We start from the raw sequence: 23,634 nt of genomic DNA on the forward strand, positions 1-23,634 counted from the left end.
GTGTCTAATTCTGTTCTTCGCTATAGTCAAGCAATTTGTCTGGTACTGAAGTTTGGCTTACTGGCTTGTAATTACCAGGATTGCCTCGAACCTTTTGTTTACAAAATCCAGTATTACATTAGCTGTTCTCCAGTCATCTGGTACAGAGGCTGATTTTAAGCAGTAGGTTACATACTCTAGTTTGTAATTCTGCTATTTCTTTGAGTTCCTTCAGAACTCTGGAGTCGGGCGACTCTAGGTATTTTTGCCACCCCAAGCACGGCAGGCAGGCTGCCTTCAGTGGCTTGCCTACGGGAGGTCCCCGGTCCCGCGGATTCGGCTGCACGCCTGCAGGAGGTCTGCCGAAGCCGTGGGACCAGCGGACCCTCCACAGGCATGCCGCCGAAGGCAGCTTGCCTGCCGTCCTCGTGGCAACCAACAGAGCGCCCTCCCCCGTGGCTTGCCGCCCCAAGCACACACTTGGCGTGCTGGTGCCTGGAGCCGCCCCTGTCTGGAGTGAACATTATCTGGTCCTGGTAACAACTCTTTAATCATTCTGTTCCAGAACATCCTTTTCCAGCACTGATGTATCAAAATGCTTATCATAAAGCTTCTGATGCACAGCACAAATATAATCCAATAAGGATAAATAAGAGCTTGCATGGCAAAAAAGTCAATGTCAAATATACTGGCTAATTCACAAAATCGCAACTTCAAAAATTTTGATATTGAACTAACTTTTTTTTGGTTTTGAAGATTGCTCTGAACTGGCCACAGCTAGAGAATTTTTGGAGTCCAATCCCACCATCTTGGTGAATCTGGTAAAGGGAAAACAGCAAAATTCAAATTTGGCTTGTGCACAATTTTATGTGGAGTCTTGGCACCCTTAGCTACTTTTTTTTTTTAGTGGATCCATAGGGCAAGGACTAAAATTGCAGTATAGCTTCAAGATTTGGTCTCAAAATAAGGAAGGTTGATAGTTCTAATGATAAAGGAAACATCAGAATGTTTTCCCCAAAAACTAGAGGAATTAAAACACAATGGTATTAATATGGACTTTTGGCAACGATCGTCAACCTTTCACACACAGCCCGTCAGGGAGATTTGCTGGTGGGCCAGAACGGTTTGTTTACCTGCAGCGTCCGCAGGTTTGGCAAATCGCAGCTCCTACTGGCTGCAGTCCCCCAGTCCAGGCCAATGGGGGCTGCGGGAAGTGGCAGCCAGCACATCCCTTCGCCCATGCCGCTGCCCACAGCCCCCGTTGGCCTGGAAATTAAATGTAAACATGGAATTTAAATGTTAAACTGTCATCTTCAGCACAGGTTTTGTGACTCCTGCTGCTGCCTTTGATTGTGGCTTGTTCAGTTTTAACAAGTAACTGTTCTATGCATATGGATAAGGTTTCTTGACTGTCTGAAGACTTAGTAAATTGTAAATGGTACCCTATGAGCACCAAAACTTGTGGGGAAAAAAATGTGTAATTGGGCTATTAATGCAGAGGCATGCTGCTGTACTGAGCTCTGACAAGGTAGATGCTTGTTTCCATTTTACTTTGTGGTTTAAAGTTACTGTAGTCTAACTGTCTTGTATTAACTCCTGGCTAAAATAGTTATGGTAACTTTTTTTTTTTTTTTGCAGCCTCCACAAAAGGCAATTTCTTCACTAGAAGATGAGGCTAGATTTACTGACTCACTTTGCTTCTATTTTGGAGAATGTAATTAGAGACTTGGTGTTTCCATGGTAGTGTCACCTTCATTCTGACTTAAGTTATGCTAATTATCCATCTTGCAACACTTTAAAACACCATTTCACTATGTAAAAATACACTACTCCCTAATCCTACCAATAACTACCATTAGGGAAAACATCAAGGACAAAGATTGACTTTCCCTTGCCTGTTGTCACAACATTTCTATATCTTCCCTGACAAGTATCCATTCAGATTAGGTATTGTCATTTATTTCTATTTAAGTACAGAATGGCCTAGTTGAAATTTTTGCTCTGAGTTTTCCTGTCTCTAATTCAAGACCCAAGATCATTGCTAGTATGATTTCCTGTGCCTTATTTTTTTTTACAAGTTTTATCATATTTATTGGTTCAACTATTAAGTGCTATGTAATGCAGTTAACCGTGGGCCAGGATCTTCTTGTGCTCAGTGCTGTACAAACACATAATAAAAAAGATGGGTCCTGCCCTAAGTGAGTCCTTCCCGTTTAACTTTATTTCCTTGCTTCATTAACCTTCCTGCCCCTCCTTCCAGAAAAGATTTGGTGTGGATCAAGTATTGCCTTCCAGCATGACCTCTGCATATTTATCAAGTAGTAGTAATTTATGCCAAAACACATTACATATAGGAAATGCTTCAGCCACCAGTGAGATTCAGATATCTGTGGTGAAAACAAACAGCTGCAAAGCAACATGATTTAGGACCAGCTATGAAGAGGGAGAAATAACGTTTAGCTTTTATTTCAATAGACAAATTGAGAGGGTGGTGGAAGAAAATAAAGTGACCTGTTGCTCCCCACTTGAGCTTATGACAAAAGAAAAGGAATAATGGTTAAAATATAGCTACAGCAGTATTTACACACATTTTTGTTCCTGTATGTATACATGTTATACAGACTTCCTGCCTGTGTAATGTATACAAGCAAGCATATATTGCATCATGTATGGTTATGTTTGAATGCACACTCAGTTCTGATTACATTTATTGCCGCCTACTTTGGCAGTTGTTATGCAAGTCCTATAACATGTTTATCACAGTAAAGTAGTGCTGTCACTGAAATGAATGGGAGGATGACTGTTCTTCCTGAATAGGCTTGCCAAAATAAAACTTAGTCCAGAAGGATAGACTTTTTTCATTTAAAAATGAGCTTTTCCATCATCTGTCAAAATGTCTCATAAGTGTTTCCTCCCATTCTTTCTCTGGCTTATGACAACAAAACTGAAGTTTAGAATGTGCATAATCCTTATGGTCATTTTTCTTCCCCAGTGGTTATAGTAGTAATAGTTTTTACACTTCAGCTGGGGTTAAGGAATCTTGCAAACATTTTTCCAGTGTAAACTTTTCAACAGTTAAGACTGAATTCCTAAAGAGTGAAACACTTGTAATCCAGATCCTCAGCAATATTTTCAATTATATGAGTAAAGTAAAGTGTAATGCTACAGCATCTTTAGGCATATGTTTTTGGTGCTTACATATGTATCTTAGTGTTGTGCAAGGCAGCCCTACCCTAGGGATTTCACAATTCAGAAGATGCACTGTGGGGAGAGGAAGGAATTGCCTTAGATTTTCAACTTATTTATTCAAGCCCCTGCTAATCACAAGATTTTAAGGTTCTGACAAACTAGGAAATTTGCTGTGCATAAGGGGAAAAATGGAAGAAGACATGAGTGTGAGAAGGGACAAAGTGGTTATAAGGCTGATTGCAAACGGACCAAATAAGGTATGGGGAATAACAGGCAGCTGGAGGTCAGGTCAGCACTAAATTGTGCATGGCACCAAAGGCAATACTACAGACAAGTGGCAGCCAGCAGAACAAGTCAAAGATGGGATGGATGTGGCCTGAGCATCCAAGGAAGCTCACTTTAGTTGTGGTGATTTGGTTAGATTAGAAGGGATTGGTGTGGGTATTGAGAGGCTAGATGAGAGGAGGTTGCAGTAATACAAGGCAAGAGGTAACAAGGGTATGGACAAGTAATCTAGCCATCAGGATATCAGTTTGTGGTGATGGGTTTTTTCTTTGTTTTTTGTTTTTAATCTGGTGGAGGAAAAACACCAAGAACCTACAAGCAGTCCAGATGTGCATTAAATAGTAAAATAACACTGATCCTGCAAGCCTAAGATTAATAGAATGGGAGAGAGCTCAAAAACAAGAGGTAATAGGATACCATGGCAGGGGGAAGGAGTAAATAAATCATCCTGTCCTGGCTGTGTTGATTTCCAAGAAGCAAGAGATTTCAAAACCTGAGACTGAATAAAGGGTATGGTGCAGGAGTGAACAGATGAGGCAGCATAAACACTATAGAAACTATTGGAGCCAAGGAGGTTGTCTAGAGAATGAGGAAAAAAAGGCAAAACAAATCCTGTAGGTCTGCTCGCACAGAAGAGGAAAAGAATAGGAACTTTTAGTTCTACTGCTCCAACAGCATTTTCAAAGTCTTTCTGATGGGACCAGAAGAACCATATGGTGGTCATAGCTACCACAGTTCAGGGAAGGTGAGGTTCCTATGCAGCAGAACTCTGCCTTCTGTCAGCTTATGCTGCATCTATACTGGTGGCTATGCTGGCATAGGTTCAGTAGATACTCCTGCGGGAATTCTGGTTTACTATGAAGCTTAACTACAGAGCAAAACTCTGATGCAATTGTGCCTGCAATGTGAATGGCAAACTGGATACCTCATTATAACAATAGGGCACTTTAGCCTTAGCATATTTAAAACTATGGTTTACTGAGTGGTTGACTGTTTTAAGCTATGCTAAGGCTTGCATATATGTAGAATCTTTACAAGAGACTAAACCTGATTCACCTGTCAGCATTCTTCTGTTGTCAGAGATCGTACGTCAGGCTAAAAGCAGCTAAATATAAGCTAGGAGTGATAAACCTTGAGCTTAAAGCCATTTAAACGAATGCCAACATTCGTACTATGTACAATACCTGCACATGGCATGCTAGGGTCACTGATAACAAATGACTGCACCGTAGAAGAGTAAAATTTCTCTGCACATCCATAAAGATCTAGGTGTATCCATAAGTGTTTGACAGTGGAGAATAATGGCAGCAGCTTGATGTACTTTTTTTTGTTACAGAAGGCAAGCAAGAGAACTTTATTTCCATTTTATATTAGGAACCTAGGAACAGTTCAAGCTCTATCCAAATGTCACAAGACTGAAAATTCCCTTTAGCCAAACTTGTGTAGAATTTGGACTTGATCTGGTTTTGGATAGCTGAGGTTAGACAGTTGCGATTAAATTGCAAGAATCTTTGCAATGTTTCCATTAAATCTAATCTTCCAAGCCTAATTATAGTACAGTATGTGTAAAACACCAGTTTCATGCACACAGACAAATATTTGCAGTGATTTAAAATTTACGGTTAAAGTAAGAGGCTGCTTGAAGTTGCCAGTTTGATTTAAGGATATTTGTCAACACTGCATGTCAAAATTATACAATATTTTGACAGTTAAAGATGTATAACTTTTTAAAATCTGCATCTACTGTAAATAATTCTGATCCCCATAGTTTAAAACCTTGTGGGAAGCTATGATGAGATACTCATGTAAAATTTTCCCATAACAATGCAAGTCATCTTCAAAAATTGGCAATACTAACAGCCTCAAAGAGAAACTGACTTAATCTACTTGAATTATACAAGCAGAAATCACTATTTAAAAGACTGATTACAATACTTTTAAAATACCTGTATGTAAAATTTGAAGAGCGAATTAGTATACAATTTAATAAATATGTATTCATTAAAGTGTTGTAATACATGCAAGGGAACAAGTCGATCTTTGACTTGATAAATTTTTTTTATGGTATGTATTTTAGTCTATGCAAAACATAATTCTCCATGACTTGAAAGCATTGCTCATACTGGAGAGCAATTAACCAACTATTGCAATGTTGGTATAAACTCTCCCATACTGTGCAACCCTTTGAAAGCTCTTGGTTAAATACTTTGCTACTGTGGCTCCATATTTGCTCTGTTTTTATATGGATGCAGTTGAATAGCTATTGCCCATTGACCTTGGTGGCTTATTCTTTGCCTCTTTGCAGTAGCAAGGCTGAGGTTGCTCCAGTGCATCCAGCTGGCAATATCCTTAAGTGATCACGAAGGTTCTCTTTTGTGTCCCTGTTTATTGAAGGATCCCATTCAGAGACAGAGGGTTTTTTTTAAGTAATATGGTTTACATGTGCTGTGTCCTTATCACCTGCTGAACTCCCAGGAGCACCCCATAACTAGATTAGTTGAATTCCATTTTAGCAGAAATCTTGTCACTTGCAGCTTATTCACAATGCAGCAGCACATTTTTGCTCACTGACTTGAGCATCCTCAGTCCTATTACTTTCTAAATTTTCAGGTTGCTGCCTGTGGATGGGTTTTAAACAGTCACTGGGTTTTTTTGTTTTTTTTTTTAAACAACGCCCTTAACAGTTTATTGCCTGGCTATTCAAAATCACACTCTTGAGCCTCATCCTGATACTGGACAGCACCTGCTATTTTGAGGCCCCAGTGCCATAAGTCAACAGGAGCATATGCCTTTCTGTTGGTTTATAGAAGAGAATTAACTAATTTCTCTCTGAATGTCCATACTTCTCCACTTCACATATTTTTTTTAAACTTTTTTTTATTCCAAAGGATTTATCTAGCTATGACCAGCAATGGTCATTTCTATTGTAATCTCCTTTCCACTTTCCCATTCTCCCACCCCCCAAATCAATGACACACATTTTAAAGCAGTATTTGTACACACTGTCTTTGGATTTTGTTAATACGATACAAACTAGTATTGTGTTGTGGAATGTAGTCAAAATGAAGACCTCTGTGGGTAGAAGTAGCTAATCAGTCAGCCAAATTTTTACATTACTTATTTCCAAAACAGTCATTGTACTTCAAACTATATGTGGTCATATATCTGGTACCTAGGCGCACATAGCCACAGATCTGCTTTTAAGAAATGAGAAATGTATGTGTTTAGCAATAAACCAAAGTAGCTTAATCAGGGTTTGCTATCTTGTCTTTGTTCCCCCTCTTCTTTTTTTTTTTTAAAGGAAAAAATGTGATCGAATGTTAGTGACAGCCATTACAGAGCATCTTTTACATTGTAGAATTCTTTTTTAAAGTTTTCCCAGCAGTGTTTCAGAACTGTATCAAGGATGATAAAAGAACCTACTTACCTACCCATTCACTCCTAACGGGCCATCTTGCAGAGGAGAGTGAGGAAGTAGTGCTTCTTAAATGACACTTCTGTCCAGTGACCCCATGGAAGCCTTCCTTGCCTATTGTGTACAGTTGAGTTCTGTCTCTAGGGGATGAAGAAATGTGTGGGCAGAAAATGGGCCAACCAGGGAAACAATTGCCATACATGGTAGGCTGCTGTCAGTTACCAGCAGGATTCCCTTTGGTAAATCTGCATAATTAAAACTGTAAGTTGATTAACTGTCCTTCCCTGCCTTTCCTAGTAGAATAAGGTGAGAGAGAACAGTGGCAGCATGACTCATGGGGAGATTACTGCTTTCCCCCAACAGCACAGCTAGATGTGCTGGAGGATCTGCACATGGAGGATCTGATAGTCACCACCAAGTAGCCTACATTTCATGTAGTTAAAACCTTGTGCTCTGGTGGGGGATTAATATCTTTTCCTATGGAGGTTGGAGCAGATTCCTCAAGGTGACAGTTTCCTTCATAGCTTCCTCTGTTCCTGGGGTAAACTCACAGGAGAACATGACCCAGGCTTTAGGCCAGCCTGGTCACCTGGTTGTAGTGCTCCACACTGTTTTGGAAGGGATTATGGTTTTCCATATTTTTCACTCTGAGCCTGCGCTATCAGGAAAGTAGCAGAAGAGGCATGCCTGCCTCCTGGGGTAGGAGTACAAGACTTGGGTTATTTAACAGCCATGCCTCTGACCTTAAGGAGTAGTGTGGATGACTCTTTACAAGAGACCTTGCTGACCTCAAGAATTAGGTGTGTGATGCAGAGGATATAAAAAGTCACCCATAGATTAGTGGATGAAGACTCCTGGAGGCAGATGTCTTCAATTTCTTTCCTCATAGAAAGGGAGAAAACAACTAACATTCTACAAACTGACATGAGTACACAACTCATCCTGGCAAAAATGAGTGTCTTGATGAAGAATCACTTTCATAAAGGCTTAAAACTAGCTTCTGGATGCACTGTAAAATTATGAATTTTGCTCTTTTAATCTTATTTCTTTGGACTCCATTTCTTAGACATCGTACATCGACTGCTATTTTGAAATTGGGTCAGTTATGTGGTACTGCAGAGTTTACGCACTGCAGTTGTCAGTGGAATTGATGCTGGAACACTCATTTTCCTTTTACAGACTTTTTCTTTAAAGAAATATCAACTTGGCTACAAACCATCTTGTGTAGAAATGTTGTTTATGACGTAGTGTCAAATGTTTAGGATCCTCTAGTCATCTTGTACTCAGAACAAAACATTTTTTCAGAATTTTTGATCTGAGGACTACAGATTAAATGTTAAGACCTGAAGTTTTAGAACGTTGTCTTCTTATGGAAGCATATTAAATACAGTTCTTATTGTACCCTTTACCAGTGATGTTTTCATATGCCTTATTAACAAATAAGTGGGACAGCATTTTTAATCTGACTGCAGATACAAAACAGGTTAAAGTGTGTGTGTATATATACAGTTACATTTAAATTGCAGAGCTGGACCACTAACTAAATATTCCCATTTCCTTTTCTCTGAGATTATATGGAACAGGGCCACTCAGATGAGACCCTTGCTAAGTGGTGGTAGGAGGGAATGACCTCATTTTAATAAGAAACCCTGGACCAGCATTAGCTTCCCCCTTATATGGGGAGGGGGTGCATGCAGGGGAGATGGCTTTTAGTTTTGAAAAAGAGAGCAAGCTCTCTCTGTTCATACTGCTGGGGCAAATATGGGCTGGGGGGGCATGGGCTTTAGTTTTGTAAAAGACTAAGTTTGGGGATGGGTTTTGTTTAAGCTGACTTCATCACTGTAGTAAACAGTAGGCAGTAATTGTGCCTAGGCTATAAATAGGGCTCTACCAAATTCACTGCCATGAAAAACACATCACAGACCGTGAAATCTGGTCTCTTGTATGCTTTTACTATACAAATTTCATGGGGGACCAGCATTTCTCAAATGGGGGGTCCTGACCCAAAAGGCAGTTGCAGGAGGTCATAAAAGGTTATTTTAGGGGGGTTGTGGCTTTGCCACCTTACTTCTGCGCTGCCTTCAGAGTAGAGGGGCTGGAGAGTGGTGACTGTTGGCGGGGCACCCAGCTCCGAAGGCAGCCTCCTGCCAGCAGCAGTGCAGAAGTAAGGGGGGCAATACCATACCACCCTTACTTCTGCGCTGCTGCCTTTGGAGCTGGCCAGCTGGAGAGTGGCAGCTGCTTACTGAGGTCCCAGCTCTGCAGGCAGCAGCACAGAAGTAAGGGTGGCAATACCATACCATGCCATCCATACTTCTGTTCGGCTCCTGGTGGCAGCTCTGCCTTCAGAGCCGGGCTCCCAGCCAGCAGCTGCCATTCTCCAGCTACCCTGCTCCAAAGGCAGGGCTGTTACCAGCAGCAGCACAGAAGTAAGGGTAGCAGTACGACGACACCCCCCTCGCACCCACAATAACCTTGTGGACCCCAACTTCTTTTTGGGTCAGGACCCCTACAGTTACACAACCATGACATTTCAGATTTAAATAGCTGAAATCATGCAAGCAGTAGAGAAAGCAGGTGGCTGCCAAATGACATTAAAAGGGAGCATTACACAACTTTAAACAAGCATGTTCCCTAATTGATCAGCAACGGAACAGCGTTAACTGGGATGACTTTAAGTGAGGAGTTGTTATACTCAAAAATTTATGTCCTTTAATGCAGTGTTTCTCAAACTGGGGTGTGCGACCCCTGAGGGGCCTATGAGGAGGGTACTCCAGGGGGTCTGTGAACCCCACTGATTAACTCTTCCCTGGCATGCAGGCAGTGCTAGGAGGGAGGGGGAACAGTTAGGAGTGGGGAGGGGGCAGAAAGAGGGGTGGGGGTGGGACCTTGGGGGAAGGGGTGGAGTGGGGGCTGAATGGGGGTTTGGGGGGGGGGCATGACAATTTTTAAATCAGGTCTTCAGCTTGCTAAAGTTTGAGAACTGCTGCTCTTAATGCATGCAGCCGTCTGCTTTGGGGGCGGGGGAGAGAAGCATAACACACAACAGACATGCATTGCGTTACTTTAGCTAAGATGACCTGTAATATCAGTTACTTAACTGACAGGGACTCCGTTAAATGGAAGAGGAGACCCATCCTTCTGCAGGGTAGTCTCCTGAATCTGGTGGTTACAAACCAATAAAACCCACAAGCCTGGATGAACTAGGAGGCTCAAGTACATACATTGAAAATGCAGATATCTAGTATAACAGCAGTACTTTCCAGTACAAAGTTTCCTACAAAAAGACTTTTCCTGCCTAACTCAAAATTCTCATGTGAGGTATAGGAAGAAATGGAGGCCTGGACACAGTTGCTATCCCCACTTATAGTGGGGGAGAGGACTTGAATGAAAAGTCTATAATCTTTTATAGTATGTAATCCTTCAGCTCCTGTACTTCCTACCACATCCTTCTTTAGACACCCCCCGCCCCCCCCCCCGTTTAAATTTACAACACTTACTTTGCATGCTGAGTCTCTTTCCTGAGAATTTACAAGTAAATCTATTAGAATTAAAAACTGCATCCCTTATATAAATTTAGCATGTCAGCTTTTGCACCAAATGATTTTAGTAGCAGAATAATCTCAAACTTTCCTTATAAAGAACATGAATTGAAATCTTGTTTTGGCTATGTTTTGCATAAATTAGGTAGCAGCTAACCTGTTTTATCCCTATCCCGGACAGGCTCAAATAAACAGCTCAGATAACTCTTGAGTGGGGTCATTGCTACTTCAAAAATAACTCAAGGGAGCACCATCCTTTTAAAGCTAATTTGGATGCAGCAGTTCTGTTGGTAGTAATGTGCCCTATGAGATCTCTTGGTAGATTACGTGGCCCAGCTCTCACTACTCTTCAAAGGTTCCATGGTCAGAGTTTGGGCATCAGTGCTTCACAGGCCCTGTGGCACTACTGTCTTGCCTCCATTGTACAGTGAGGGCATGTCTACACTGCAAAGTTGTCAATTCAAGTTGACGTCCAACCACCACATCGATTGTCGGTCAGTTTGATCTCACTAGCAATGCTTGCATGGATGCACAGAGAAGTGCAACTAGCTGCGGGGGGGGGTTGAGATGGGCTTGCAATGCCTCATGGGACCAAAACATTGTTGCAGGAGGGAATGGGAACATGGCTTCAACCTCCAATGATGTAGTTTCCTCCCTCCCTTGAGATAAATGGCAAACAACCCATTTTTTTGCACCCCCTTTTTTTTCACACCCTGGCTTAGCCGGGCATACGCTATAGCCCAGGAAGCATGGACCCTGCTAAGCTGTGCACTATTGTGAGCTGGGATGGGCAGGGATGGTGTCTCTAGCCTCTGTTTGCCAGAAGCTGGGAATGGGTGACAGAGGATGGTTCACTTGATTACCTGTTCTGTTCATTCCTTCTGGGGTACTTGGCATTGGCCACTGTCAGAGGACAGGATACTGGGCTAGATGGACCTTTGGTCTGACACAATAAGGCTGTTCTTATTACAAACACTTTGTCTTATCCTGCAGTATTTCCAGACTGAGATAGGAGCCGCCATGCAGATCATTGTTATGTCACAGCAGGACTGCTTGAGTAAGCCATGGAATGAAACAATTCCCAGTTGCTGCTGGCAGTTGTGCAGCAGCTGAAAATAGTGGAGCCCTGTTTCTGGTCCTGGGAAACCAGCACTGAGTAGTGGTATTGCATCATTATGTAACTATATGTGATGACTATCGGTGACTGCAGAACTTCTGAATGTGGAAGGCCAATTTCCAGGAACTTTGTGCAGAGCTTTCCCCAGGCCTGAAGCACAGCACCTCTAAAATGAGTCCTGCTCTGATAGTGGAGAAGCAAGTGGCAATAGCTCTGTGGAAGCTTCCAATACCAGACTGCTACCGGTCTGTGGGGAATCAATTTGGAGTTTGTAAATGCACTGTAGGAGCTGTTGTGATTCAAGTGTGGAGGGCCGTTAATCAACTTCCCCTAAGAAGGGTAGTGACTCTGGGCAACATGCAGGACATAGTGGATGGTTTTGTCATGCTGTGGTTCCCTAGCTTCCACAGAGCGATAGATGACATGCATATCCCTATCTTGGTACCAGACCACCTTGCCAAAGAGTGCATAAATAGTGACGGATACTTTTCAATGGTGTTGCAAGAGCTGGTAGATCACAGGGCATCAACGTAGGATGGTCAAAGGTGCATGATGCGCACAACTTTAGGAACACAGGTCTGTTCAGAAAGCAGAATCGGGGACTTTCTTTCCAGATTGTAAAACAACCATTGATGTTGAAATGCCAATAGTGATCCTGGGAGACCCAGCCAACCCATGGCTCATGAAGCTGTACACCAGCCACCTGGACAGCAGTAAGGAGCAGTTCAACAATAGGCTGAGCAAGTGCAGAATGGTGGTGAAATGTGCCTTTGGACATTTAAAGGATCGCTGGTGCAGGTTGCTTACTAGGTTAGACCTCAGTGAAAGCAATATCTCCATTGTTCTCGCTGCATGTGCTATAATATCTGAGACCAAGGGAAAAGTGTCTGCAGGGATGGGGCAAGAAAGCAGATAGGTTGGCAGTTAGTTTTGAGCAGCCTGATACCAGGGCAATAAGAAGCCCAGCAAGGAGCTCTGCATTTCTGGGAGGCTTCAGTAATGAGCCACAGTAATGTGTGCCGCTTATCTGCATTGTGCCTTCCCATGCCATCCCCTCTGTTGCCTCAGTTTCCCTGTACCTCCCCTTCTCCCAAGCCCTCATGCTTGGAATAAATAGAGCATTTCATTCTCGCAATGTTGACTTTTATGACACAAACATAAAGAACAGGAAAATAATTGAATTTAACCTTGGGCAAACAGTGAGAGAGAACTGGGAGGGGAGAAACAAAGTCAGTTTGTCTATGACAGCATTGAAGTCTTGTCCATCAAAGGTTTTTGAATGGCTGCCTTTTGTTCTTGGTACCCACGTCCTGGAACATCTGGGGAAGGGGGATTGGGAACAGGGTGATGCTTGCAGGCCATTGTGTAGGGACTGCAGAGGGAGTCTAGCCTCAAGCTGTTTTTTCTTGAAGTTCAACCAGATGCTTCAACGTGTCTGGTCCATCATGATCCACAGCATCTCATCCTGTGTGGCACGCTCAAGCTCCTAAGAGCAAGAGAGCATCCCCATGTCCAGTTTTTCTGAAAATGAAATCCTGCAGTCATCTGTCCTGGAGGCATTCATTATCTCATTGAAGATGTCATCACATGTTCTATTTCTGCCTTCTAATATGCTATAGCCTCTCTGCTAGTGCAGAGGATGTGCTGAAGGCCAAGCTTTCCGCTGTAAGGCATACAAACCACAAGGCAGTCTTTGTCAGTGCATACCCTGGGTCTAGTGCAAGGTTGCTATTTAACACAAGTGCAAGCCAGAATCCCTAGCTATTCAACTAACCGGTTTGCTGTTCCAGCCATGGTGAGTGTGGCCTAGCAGCATGGGCAACAGGCCCTGTGCTGCAACTTGTGGGGAAACCTGTGTCAGGAGCACAAGTGAGCAGGTGGACAATGCCCTGCCCCCCAGCAACATGGATGTTGCTTTGAGACCAGGGACCAGCATTAAGCCTACCAAATTAGTCTTTGTCCGAGGCAGCTCCGGGGGAGAGTGGTGTTGCAGCCACGAAAGAACACAGGAAGGCCACCCCACCCCTTCCCTTAATGCTGCTGGTAGAAGTTGCCCTGGGCATACAGATTCTGAGGGCCACACCAATCCCTGCCACCCAAACCACCAGCATGTTGGGAAGAGTGTAGTTGAGGTGCCTGAAAATCACCTTAATTCTGATCTGTAGTGTTCAGGGGGGAAATGAAGGGGAGATTCTTTCAGTCAGTTTTCAGTAACGTTGAACACAAATTTTAATGTGCTCTTTATATGGTTATTGCATGGCATTGCTACAGTGCAGAGTTAAGGTTGTTTTGAGTGCCTAACTGTATTTCCATACCTTAACATGTTTTGAGTTTTTCAGGTTTAAACTTAGCTCTGAATTTCATGCATTTGTAGTGCTTGGTTTTGGGATAACCTGGCTGTGAAAAATATTTCTAGGTTGATATGTGCTCACCATTAATGTGTGTCTCGAATTTACTTTGTAGAATCACGTGTTGGAGTCTTGGTGAAATTTTCCTTTTATAAAGTGGTCTTCCCCATGAAATACCTAGAGAACTGCTGCCTAAGAGAGAACGTTGAGGTTTTGATGGAGTTAACATAAGACGGCCATACTGGGTCAGACCAATGGTCCATCTAGCCCAGTAGCCTGTCTTCTGACAATGGCCAATGCCAGGTGCTTCAGAGGGAATAAACACAACAGGCAATCATCAGTCCATCCCGTTATCCACTTCTGGCAAACAGCGACCAGGGACACTTAGAGCATGGTATTGCATCCCTGACTATCCTGCCTCATAGCCATTGATGGACCAATTCTCCATTAACTTATCTAGTTCTTTTTTAATCCTTTTTATGGTTTTGACCTTCACTGAGTTAAGAACAGAGCACTACCTCCTCTCTATTGGTTTTTTTATAATAAAAGGAAGGAAGAGGCTGCTCTGAAAAATGTACCGTCTTGGCCTTATTAAAGGCTGTGAAAGAGGCAGTTCTTTCAAATAGTGCTCTATATGCGGTAATAGTTTTCGGGTGCCCTCCTTCTGTGGCTCTTGAAGTCTACTGATCTGATATCTGAGCAAAACTTTGATCCCAAGAGTGCTTCCCATGCTTGCAGACTCCAGCTAGGCTTTGGGAGAGTATTGAACAAAAATTCTTGAGTCCCTAGGCTTTCTCCTAGCATAGAGATTTTTGGATAGCTGTCTTTTAGTTCTTTTTTTGGAGAAGGGAACATAGCATCTCCCTCCGACAATATGGGAAAGAGGAGTAGAGAAATACTGTTGAATAAATTCAGAGTCACAAAACTGCATCACAATGTCCTAATAGTGCTTTCTTCTCACTGGGGTTTTCATTGCATGATGTATGGAAACATTAAGTCAAGAAGATAGACTGTCACAACAAGCAGCACAATGTCAGCCTTGAAAGATATTGTGGCTCTGTGATGCCATTGGTTTGAAATGGATCTTCAGTTTTGAGGCATCACTGACATACAGTATGTCAATGCTTAAAGATAAAATTCTTCAGCACCACAATTCAGTCTGTGCTAATTTGCACAATAAGGAACTTTGCACTTTCAGTTCATTATTCAAAACGTAACCAAGGTTATGAATGGCTAGCTGGAAAGTGCATACTTTTGCTGTAAAGTATAACCCAAAGTGTCTCCTGGAAAAAAAAAAGAGTCTTTGTCTTACCCTGCCCATGCAGGGCAGGGAAGTAGACAATATAGTAATACAAATGTATTTGGTATATCTAGGAGCACTAGTCATAGATCAAGAACCTATTATGCCAGGTGCTGTACAAATGCAGAAGAAAGACCGCCCTTGGTGGAGTATGAAAGATGTGACCCCAGAGAAGTGATTACAAAGTCCTTGAAAGGTTCTTCACTAATCACTGTGTGCAGCTAGAACAATCAAAACAGACAGGCCAGCTCCTCAGCAGAACTAATGTCACTAATGCCTAAGGAGAAGTTTCTGTTTAAACTTTAAAATGGATGTGAACTCCTGTGCTGATGTAGCCATTTTGTTACTCTTTTCTGTCTGTCAAATCTTTTAAGAAATGTTTGTGCCATTTAATGTGAGGCTTTTCAAAGTGGGGGGGGGGGGAAGCATTGTCATAATTAGATCACCTGAAAAGCTTCATTTAAAATCAAGCATGAGTGTGGATTTGTTCACTGCAGTGGCATTCCGCCAATTTAACAATTGAAGAGCCACTTCAAAAATCCAATAGAGAGGAGAGCCATGAAACTTAACAAATCTAAAACACAGAAGTGCATGCACCAAGAAAGCAGCAAAGAATCCTGTGGCACCTTATAGACTAACAGACGTTTTGCAGCATGAGCTTTCGTGGGTGAATACCCACTTCTTCTTGCATCCGAAGAAGTGGGTATTCACCCACGAAAGCTCATGCTGCAAAACGTCTGTTAGTCTACAAGGTGCCACAGGATTCTTTGCTGCTTTTACAGAACCAGACTAACACGGCTACCCCTCTGATACTTGCACCAAGAAATTTAATCTTTTTATCTCTCCGTACTGCTATTCCTGCATTGTAAAATGGGGATGATCCTGAACTCCTTTTTAAAGCACTTCGAGATTGGCAGATAAAAAGCACCTAGATAAGAGTTAGGTATTGCTGGTATTTATTACTTTTTATCTACAGCCTTATTACTTTAATAGCTTACTGAGTATCAGGAAATGCATAAGTTCTCATAATAACACTAACCCACACTTATGTTGTCTATCAAAGTTAAATTGTTGCTAGTGGCCTGTTCAGATTAAAAACTAGTAGTATTATGGTATAGAGTACTGAGGATGAGATTAGTTTGGAAGTTCTGAGATCCTGACTCCCTGCAGCTGATGTGATGTTCTGAGGCCACAATGTAAACACAATAGAGGTCTGGTGGTGGGGAAGGAAGGAAAAGCGTAATCCAGCCCACCATGTGTGCATGCCAAGACTCTCTTCAAACTGTCTCATCTATCTTTATGGGGAACATCCAAGTTCCTCCTTTCCTAGACTGCCTGTTCATCCTAGCTATCCTGCTTCACACTGCAGGATATCTCTGTTCCTGCTCCAGGTTGGCTACCTCCTTTCCCTTTTACACAGTATGCCTCTGCCTAATATACAAGCAGCAACCTCGTTTGCAAGCTACAGGCATGATTTAATCAGAGCCAAGGACAATGAGTATTTTTAACTATGTAAGGAGCAAAAGGATATTGGTCCATTACTAAATGAGAGGATTAGCAATAATGCAGACAAGGCAGATGTGTTTAATAAATACTTTTTGTTCTATATTAGGGAGAAAAACTAGATGAGGTGTTGATGAAACACTTTCCATCCATAATAGCTTAGGAGGATGTTGAACAGTAGCTATGAAAGCTAGACATTATTAAAGTAGCAAGTCTGGCTAACTTGCATTCCAAGAATTTTAAAAGATGGAAGAGGAGCTTGCTGGGTCAGTAATGTTGGGATTTTAGCAAGACTTGGAACACTGGAAGAAAGCTAATGTTGTGCCACTATTTAAAAAGGGTAAATGGGACAACCTAGGTACTATAGGCCTGTGAGCCTCCTAGCAGTCCTGGACAAAAGACTATCAATTGATATGGTACTCAGTTAAATATAGAATTAAGGGGAGTAAAATATATCAAGTTAGTTTGACAAGATCTAGTTTCCATAAATCCATGTTGGTTAGCAATTTATCTTTGAGATTACAAGTCTGATGAAGATAATATAGGAGGTTTATCTTTAAGGCATTTGACTTAGTACCACATGACATTTTGATTTAAAAAAAAAAAACTAGAATGGTCTCAGTGTACCATGTTGACTTGGTATGTTAGCTAGTTTTTAAGCCATTTAATAGGTAACTGTAAACAGGGAACCATCATCAAGCAGGTGTGTTTTCCAGTGTGGCCCTGTAGAATAGGGCCAAGAATCAATTCCTATTTCATAAAAATGTTGATGACCTGAAAGAAAACATAAAATCATCACTGCTAATGTGTGCAGATGACCCAACGATCAGAACGTGGTAAATAATGAAGAGGACAGGTCAGTGGGTGCAGTGTTGTGGATTGCTTGGTAAACTGGTGCAAACAAACTGTGGTCTTTAATATGACCAAATCTAAAGTATGCATCTAGAAACTAAAAATGCAGGCCATACTTACAGGATGGAAATCAGTGACTGAAAAGGACATAAGGTCATGGCAGATAATTGGCTTAATATGAACTCCCTGCATGAAGCTGTTCTTGGATGTATAATGAGAGGAATCTTCAGTCAAAGTAAGTAGGCTATATTACCTCTGTATTTGGTGCTGGTGCCACCGATGCTGGAATACTGTGTCCGGTTCTGCTGTTAACAATTAAAGAAGGATGTTGATAAATTGGAGAATCTTCAGAGAAGAGCCACACAAATGATTATAGGGTGGGAAAACATGCCTCATAGTGATTTGAGCTCCTTGAGTCTATCTATTTAGTTTGTCAAAGAAAAAGTTGAGGGGTGGCTTGATCACAGTTCATAAATACCTACCTAGGGAATAGAAATTGGATAACAGGGCTCTACAGTGACAAAGATATAACAAGACCCAATGGCTGGAACTAAAGCTAGACAAATTCAGATGGGGAAATAAGGTGTGAATTTTTAACTGGTGAGGATAATAAACCATTGGAACAATTTACCAAGGGCTGTGATTGGTAATCCATCACTGGAAACTTTTTTTTAATCAAGACTAGATTATTTCCTGCCCCCCTTAAAAAAAATGCTTTAGTTCAAATAATTCAAGGAAGTCGTATGGCCTATGTTACACAGGAGGTCAGGGTTGATGATCGCAATCATTCCTTCTGGCCTTATCTAAGAATCTGGGATGCTCAAATCTGCCTTTCTGGGCTACAGAGAATATTGACTGGGGGGGGAGGGAAGGGCAGGATAACTCCCCCTGCCCCAGGAGAAGTTACTCTTGACAGGTTTAATTCTTTGGGTGTAGGGAAGAGGAACAGGCCTAGTTGAGAGAAGTGGAGGAAGTTCTTAATATCATGATTGCTGCAGAGGAGTCATGGTTAAGTCTGTCTTCCCTCCTAACACAACTGTAGAATTGTTGTGCTGCTCTTCCACTTGTATTCTAATGGCCCTGTTTTTCTGTTTTTATATTTAATAGACCAGTGTGCTTAAAGGCTTTTTAGGAAAGTTGTTAGGCTAACTATAGCATCACGTTAGATCTCAAGGACTATTTTTGGGAGATCTTATTTTTCCTATGGCTAGAACTTGCATCTTTTGGAGAGCCTCTTCCTTGCAACTAGGTATACTTGTTTATATTCTCTAGGTATCTGTTACTATAAGGATTCTTTTTGTGAGTTTCCATATATTTAATCTTCAGTATTGCTTTTAAAATATAGAGGAAGGAATTGGCACCTGAATAGTCCAATGCTGTGGATACAATTATTAGATCTGTAGTACTATTCGTGCTTAGCAAATATACGGTAAACATGTTTTCATTAGCTGGGGTTTACTGCATTAGCAAAGTCACGTGTTTTGGCATCCCTTACCCTTAAATTTCAAACAGGACAATAGAGGAAGTTGTTGACTTCAACAATTGTATTTTGTTTCTCCCCTTGTGTTTGCAAATCATAACAATATTGTCCCTGAATGTTAGAAACACCCAGCAATATATCCCAAAAGCACAACACCTCTCTGGCTAAGGAGTTCAGGCATGTAGTTTAGTGAACATGTCACCTTATAAAATAAGTTAAATTACTTTGGGCACCATTGGATGAGGGGTTATTTAAAATTTTTTATTAAACTTCTACAGAATTTCTGCATTGTATTTAAGCAATGAACTTTAAGTTAGACCATTTACCAGTTCACTTGTGTACTTAAGTAGTCTGGAAGTTTAAATACTCAGAATTGTGGAAGGAAGTCCAGATTATCTCCATTTCTTCCCCCCCCCTTAAATGGAGAGAAGCAATAGATATTCTATGACTTCCTTTTACAAAGGAGCACTTGTCAGGCTATCAAATGTCCTTACTTACGATGATCTATGATGTTGGTTAATCTTTAAAATACTCAGTTTGGATAGTTTACTTAGCCTCTCACTTAATTTGGCTAATTAAAATATACTAGCAGTTTCACTCTTGCACAGAATAATGCAGCAATATTTGGACTGTAAACAGTCCAAGCAAATTTTAATTCAACTGGGAAAATTTAGAAAATACATTTTCATTAGGCTTTATAAAACTGCTTTTTAAAGAATGCAGTCTACATTTTTAGACTGTGATAAAGTCTAGCCTCTTTGGAAGCCAACTATGCAAAGCATCAATGGGGAGAGTGTCCTGCGTTACAAGGAAAGAACAGTTCCTCAGCAGACTGTAGCTGGATCTGCAAAGCCCAGTTACTTTATTTAAAAAAAAAAAAATTGGAATCTCCTCAACTCTGGAGGATGATTGTTAGTATTCTCTGAGACTGTTTGTAGAACAATCCATTTTCTGCATCCCATTATTTTTTGCTTACAGAGAACAAATGTTTAAAATATGTTCAATGTTAGAATTTTCCGGAGGAAAATAGTGGTAACAATTTATGCTCCCCTGAATTCACCAATTTGGGATTGATGTGATGCACTCTGATCTGCATCTGTGAAGCTCTCATTAAAGAGAAGTATAATATTTGGCTACCTCTCTTAAAAAGCATAATACAGGGGTGGCCAACCTGTGGCTCCGGAGCCACATGCAGCTGTTCAGAAGTTAATATGTAGCTTCTTGTGTAGGCACCGACTCCGGGGCTGGAGCTACAGGCGCCAACTCTCCAATGTGCCAGGGCGTGCTCACTGCTCAACCCCTGGCTCTGCCACACGCCCTGCCCCCTCCCCTGAGCCTGCTGTACCCTCACTCGTCCCAGGTTGGCCACCCTTGGCATAATTCATGCTTCACAGCATGTGGGTTCATAGGAAATTGCCTGATTCATACTTGTGTGTAATTGTTTGAGCATTTTACACCTCTCTAGCATCTAATACTAGCCATTGGAGAGAACCCACCAGATTGGATGGGCCTTGAGACTGATCCAATATAACTCTTCCTCTTCCCTGCCATCTCCCTCAACTTCCAGTTATTTTTCCTACTGCTTATAGACATTTGCAATCTCCATAATATTCATTGGGCAGCATCAAAAGATGTGGTAAATGCTTGACCAGAAAGCTGTGAAAGATAGAAAACTTTTCACAAATAATGGTTCACTTTTTTTGGTCTACTCAAAACCTTGACACTAAATTGTAAGATTAGACCCTTCTAGAGTTCTCATGTTTCTCAGGATATTTGTGAAAAAACTTAGCACAGGTGAACTTGCACTAGAATATGTTATAAAATAATGCTCACTAAATATTCCTGTTGAAATATTAACTAAACTTATAGTTGTTACTGTCTCTATTTGGCTAAAGGTCAAGGTAAAATACTAGTATGCATAGAAATCGGCGTCGCAGAAGAGCTGTTATGTAAGCAGTCCATCCTCCCCAGTACATATCTTACCACTTTAGATTTGTTCATATCTAAATTGTCTTGTGGCTTTTTACCCAACCTTTATACGTGCTTATTAAAATTATCTCTAGGTAGGCAGTAGACAAATGTAGTAGAATTGTTCACACTATTTTCTCCTGCCATATGGAACAAGCTGAGATACTATGGTGCTGGGGATGATACAAAAACAGTGATAGAAAGTTTAGTGAACTCGTATGGCAGGGTGCAGGAATAGTTTAGGTTTTTTTTCCTGAGTCAAATGTTTTACAAAGTTAGCATAATGTGCTGACTCTGTCCTCCTTTACATTTAAGATGCCATGTGGCTTGTTTATAACATTATAGTTTTCCACAGGGACCTTCACTGCCATCTATTTACTATGCCTCTCTGCTTGCACTGCTTGAGGAAGAGAAGCCAGCTGTTTTAACGCCTAAACTGCTTGAATGCCAGGTAAAATGTAAACCAAACTCATAGCTTCTAAAAGTATAACTGAATATTATTGAACCCAACTGGAACAAAGAATTTCTAACACTGAAATTTGGCCTGTGCTACTTATTGGTATATTTTAAAGTAAAATGAATAGCCTGCTTTGTTAAACAGAAGCTGCATGAAATGTAAGATATTTGGAGCCCTAGACACTAGTAGTAGGATTTTCATAATACAGTAGAAGCTCAGTTACAATCACCTTGGGAATGGAAGTTGTTCATAACTCTGAACAAAATGTTATGGTTGTTTCAAAAGTTTACAACTGAACATTGACTTAATACCGCTTTGAAACTTTACTGTGCAGAAGAAAAATGTTGCCTTTAACCATCTTAATTTAAATGAAAAAAGCGCAAACAGTTTCCTTATCTTGTCGCATCTTTTTTAAACTTTCCCTTTTTTAGTAGTTTACGGTAAACGCAGTACCGTATTTGCTTTTTGTATCTGCTGCCTGATTGCATATGTCCAGTTCCAAACGAGGTGTGTAATTGACCAGTCGGTTATAACTCTGATGTTTTGTAACTGAGGCTTTACTGTATTAAAAATGGCCACAGACGCTCAGTCTTTCAAATAACTACTTCTGATGTGATACCTCTAGAGTAACTGTTCTCAGCCATGAAGTTTTATGATGTTTCTAGATAACTTGCTACTTTCCCCATTGTTTGCTGGCCCTAGAGTTGCCAGGCATCTGGTTTTTGACTGGAACACTCGGTCAAAAAGGGACCCTGGTGGCCTGCCCTGGTTCCACACAGTTCTTGGAAGGAGCCAGCATGTTCGGCTCCTAGGCGCAGGGCCTAGGGAGCCTCCATGCGGTGCCCCATCCCGAGCACTGGCTCCGCAGCACCCATAGTCCGGGAACCACGGCCAGTGGGAGCTGTGGGGCGGTGGCTGCCACCCTGCACCTATGTGCTGGCCACTTCTGGGAGCCTGCCTTAGCCCCACTGTGCTGCTGACTGGGAGAACCTGAGGTAAGTGCTGCCTGGCCAGAGCACTCACCCTGAACCCCCCCCTCCTGCACCCCTGCCCTTGGTCGGAACCCCCTCTTGCACCCCAAACCCCTCATCCCTGGCCCCAGATCTGAGCCTCCTCCTGCACCCAGAGTCCACACCCCCAGCCTGAGCCCTCACTCCCTCCTCCCCCAGCCCAAAAGTGACTAAGGGTGGGTGGGGGAGCGAGCGAGTGAGGGGGGATGGAGGGAGTGAGGAGTAGGGTCTCGGGGCAGGGGGCATGGCAAGGGTGTTCAGTTTGGATTTGATTAGAGAGTTGGAAACCCTAGCTGGCCCCAAAGGCAAGAAATGAACTTAACTTGGTATTCCTGTTTTGATTTCCACATGCCATGGGGCGGGGAGAAGAGCAGAGCATGATGCAGAGGAATTAATCTCTCCCTATAGCCTTCAGATCCAGTAAAATGAAACCAGTGATTCTCTAAGACCTGTTATAACCTGGAATCCTTTGTAAGGAAGAACCCACTGCTCCTGAAATTCCCCCATGGTTCTGTAAATGAGCATTAACCTCTTGTCCTGGCAAACTTTATTCTTGTAGTAATCTTTGTGTCACTGCAAAGTTAATTGTGGGGGAGAGGAGGAAGGAGGATTATTATAAAATTTAAACTAGTTGTGTTTACACTTCTCAAATCTTGCAAAAGACCTCACTATGAAGATGTGATAGTCCCTTCCAAGATAGTATTTTTGCATTAGATTTGCATTTGGAGTTGAATTGCAGTAGTGAGGGAAGGCCACTGTAATGCTTAACTGTCAAGCAGATGTTGGGTTTTCAGTCATCCTTTCTTGTCCCAGTGGATAAAACCAGTCCATGCCCAGGTCACTTGTCTTGATTACCACAACTACTTTCTCTGTGGCCTCAAACTCTGATACCCAGATTGTCTCTTTCCAGTCCAAGAAAAATGCAGCTGTTAACATTTTCTTCAACGGAGATCCTAGAAATCTATTTGCTGTGGAAAAACATGGAATTTACATTTTGACAGAAAATGATTTAGTTTTTACATTTTGTGAAAAAATAGAAACTGTAAAATCCAGTTTATCCAGCTCTCCATATTAACTGACCCAGTGCTGAGCCCAATACGTAGAAGTATTTGAGATATGTAAGAAATAAAATTAAATAGAATTGCAATTTGTATTATGATTGGTGGCACTAGTAGGCTTTGAGCTTGCT

The 23,634-nt window shown here is 41.7% G+C and overlaps 1 protein-coding gene across 6 annotated transcripts in view; it reads left to right on the plus strand.

The window, feature by feature from the left end:
- SLC45A4 (solute carrier family 45 member 4) overlaps nucleotides 1-23,634 on the plus strand; it is a 96,891-nt gene that overhangs the window by 26,056 nt on the left and 47,201 nt on the right. For 3 of the 6 annotated variants that reach the window (XM_045005707.1, XM_045005705.1, XM_045005710.1), the window contains exon 2: nucleotides 21,334-21,429. The exons of 2 other annotated variants lie outside the window; for them this stretch is intronic. The gene's annotated coding sequence lies outside the window, so the exon portion shown is untranslated. Of the gene's footprint in view, nucleotides 1-4,125; nucleotides 4,199-21,333; nucleotides 21,430-23,634 lie in introns of those variants that run through there. One more of the 6 variants, XM_045005709.1, reaches the window with a different exon arrangement.

The sequence above is a fragment of the Mauremys mutica genome, chromosome 2, assembly GCF_020497125.1.
Source record: "Mauremys mutica isolate MM-2020 ecotype Southern chromosome 2, ASM2049712v1, whole genome shotgun sequence".
In the NCBI taxonomy this organism is placed as follows: Eukaryota; Metazoa; Chordata; order Testudines; family Geoemydidae; genus Mauremys; species Mauremys mutica.